Here is a 3,327-nt window from a genome sequence, read left to right on the forward strand (position 1 = left end):
ATATATACTTTTATCCTAATTATTCTGAAACCAACAGCAAAAACATACATATGATACAGTTATAGATACCTATGTTTTTGTCTACTTATAAGTCATATAACTAACATATGTTGTTTATACATAAAATGAACCATTCTTAGAGGTGAGTTAATGCTGAAAAATGATGGGAAAAATAAAGGAAAGAAACAAAGAAAGACATGAGGAAATAAAGAGGAAGGGAGAGTGGGAGACAGTGAAAAGTAAAGGAGTCACACTCTCACCTTTAAAGATAGCTGTCTATAAGGATTTAGAGTTTCATCTCAATGTCAAGGAAGATAATGTTTCATTTCACATTCATCAGGGATACTTTCTATCAGCTTATGAAATAAAGCATGTCAGTATATAATAGTAAAATATGAATTTTATCATCATTAAACACATATTGTCAATAACAACTTTGTGCCCTTCTTCATTTTTAAGTCTTTCAGGATAGAGTTATAGAAAAGTTTTTAAAATTTATTTATCATTAGGATATTTCTGGTTCACTATTTATGAGTTTCTTAGAATATCTAGTTTTATTTTCAAAAGTTCGGAAATTTTTCCTTCTGTACATAAAATGTTTTACTGCCAAAATGTTGAATCTGGATAAGCAAAAATGCTTTTAAAGCTATTAATATACTTTAACAATTGACAAATGTTAACAGTACAATTCCTTCGAATGATTTTGGTTTTTAAAATAGAGAAGACCTTATTTAGCCTTCATTGAGGTGGGACAAATTAACATGACAATAGTATCAGCATGCTGACTGATCATATTTTCATATTTTCCTATAGGAAGCAGAAACTGCCTCAAGTGTTTTATATTTATTTACAAATTATTTTATCACTAGTATTATTACTGTTTTTACAAGAAAGTACCCATTTTATTTACTCAGAAAAATATTAACCAGCTATTGAAACAGACTTCAAAGTATTCTAAATTCTAGAGCATTTGTATTATATGTGGGGAGCGGGTGTGGCGGCAGTCCCAAAGGCGCCAGGGACTGCAGCTAAGTCATATGACTTGCACCTGACTTCCTCATATAAGACACAAACATCTTGAGTGCTGCGCAGGTGTACCAGGATACAGGTGAATCCAATTTGGTGGAGCTTTGCCCCTGCTGCCCTGATTAGCTGAAGCCTCGTGACTGGTGAGGTGGCGTGACCTGCTGTGCGTGGATGGGAACTGAGAGTATAAAAGAGTGAGAGGCCCAGGGTTCGGGGGAGATATAAAAACAAGGGAGATATAAACAGGGGAGATATAAAAACAAGGGAGATACAAACAAGGGAGATATAAACAAGGGAGATATAAACAGGGGAGATATAAACAAGGGAGATATAAACAAGGGAGATATATGGAGAAAGAAGAAACAGGACTGAATAAATGTGTGCAGAAGGATCCTGTAGCAGCGTCGTTCTTCCTGGCCAGTTGAGCGCACGCAACAATTATATATTCAGTAATCTATCCTACATCTAATAAATTGGCTGTTAAGTAATAAATGCTGGTGGTCTCATGTTGCTTATGGGCTGCAGAGGTTCAAAGTTTCTAGTGTCCCTATGGAAATGAGTGTCTTTGATCTTTTCCGAGGCTGTTTCAGCTTTCTTGGACCTCAGAGCCCCAGAGATCCTTTTTATGGAGGATGACTCGAGATTATGATGAAGATAATGATGATAATGATGAAGTGGAAGAAGACAGAGGCATGTGGGGTCGAGAGAGCTATGTGTTTGATGGTTCTCAGCCTCCAGAGTAATTTGATTTTAGCTTTAGCCCCAGAGGAGGGATGCGATTCCATGGCAACTTTGACTTTGATGATCTAGTACGAGATTTTAATAGCATCTTCAGCGAGATGGAGGCCTGGACCTTGCCTTCCCACTTTCCTGAACTTTCAGGTCTTGAGTCAGAAACACCTGGTGAGAGACTGCAGGAGGGGCAGACACTATGAGACTCAATGCTTAAGTACCCAGATAGTCACCAACCCAGGATCTTTGAGAGGGTCTTAGAGAGTCATGCAAAGCCTGAATCCCCCAAACCAGCTCCAGATTGGGGGGTCCTAGGGATCTTTTCATAGGTTGGATGATACATGACTTGTGAGTCCCCATTCTAGAGCCATAGAAGACAAAGATCTTGACTCCCGGGTTTCCCAGGAAGGTCTGGATCCACTTCTTCAATCCCAGCCCAAATCGTATTTCAAAAGCATCTCTGTGACCAAGATTACTAAGCCAGATGGGACAGTGGAGGAACACCACACTTTGGTAGACAGTGAGGGCCTGAGAGAGACCACAGTGATTCATCAAGAAACCCGTGCAGGTTCCAGAAGTGATCCAGACTCTCAGAGATCTTCAACTTTGGCTGATCCCCTTTCCATTCTGGATTTGCTCCTAGGCCCTTGGTTTAGGTCCGGAGAGCTTTCTTAAAATTCAGAAACCTTCAAGTCCTTCCCACTCCATTCCTGTTGCCCATTGCCCATAAGCTTAGCTTTGTCTGTCATCTTGGGGTCTTAAATGTGTGAAACAATTAATTGAGCTTATGCCAGTCTGTCATTCATCCAAATTGACCAATAAAGCCTTTATTATGCTAAAAAGTAATAAGTGCGGCATTAATGTGAATAAAGATATAAATTAATAAGTAATTACAACTATTCAAAAACATAGACTGTCATTGACATTTTAACAAGTTTAAGTCTTAACAAAAATGTGAATCAGGAAATATAGTGTTCACTTTCACATCTAATCAGTGGATAATAATAATTCCATGAAGAGAAGTATTATGCAAATGCATTTAAATAGATTTACATTCTCAAAAATTCATCCATATTATAGTTTTCAGAAACATTTAATTAAATTATGATATTCCTAACTCAATGATCATTATAACTAAATAATCATATATAACAGCAACTGATAATCAGACAATATCTGAGTATTTCAGTACTTCATGAATAACTGTTATTACTTCTTTTCACAGAAAGATGTACCCAGAATCCATCATCCTAGCAAATCGAGAATTAAGAATACATCTCTATTTTTTGAAATAGAAGAGCTTTTGAGAGGTGTTCATTGTCCACTATGCTTTCAATAATTCAGAAAATATAAAAGGTAAAATCAATTAAAAGCTAAGACCAATAATTCAATATAATCATAAGTACATTTCACAATCCTAATATCTGCAAGCATTGTATTGACATTGTGATAGAAGTTAATTTACAAACACTGAGTCATACAAAGACTTGGGCTTGCAAAAACTGGACCTTCATCATTCCTCTGCAGTTCTTGACTTTGCGTGAGGTGTCTAGCTAAGGGAGATATAAT

The 3,327-nt window shown here is 36.8% G+C and overlaps 1 pseudogene; it reads left to right on the forward strand.

Annotated features, from left to right (window-relative positions):
• The first annotated feature begins 1,581 nt into the window (after positions 1 to 1,581).
• On the forward strand, positions 1,582 to 2,433 carry Gm6717 (annotated as a pseudogene).
• The last annotated feature ends 894 nt before the right edge of the window (positions 2,434 to 3,327 follow it).

The sequence above is a fragment of the Mus musculus genome, chromosome 1 (assembly GCF_000001635.26).
Source record: "Mus musculus strain C57BL/6J chromosome 1, GRCm38.p6 C57BL/6J".
Classification (NCBI taxonomy): Eukaryota; Metazoa; Chordata; class Mammalia; order Rodentia; family Muridae; genus Mus; species Mus musculus.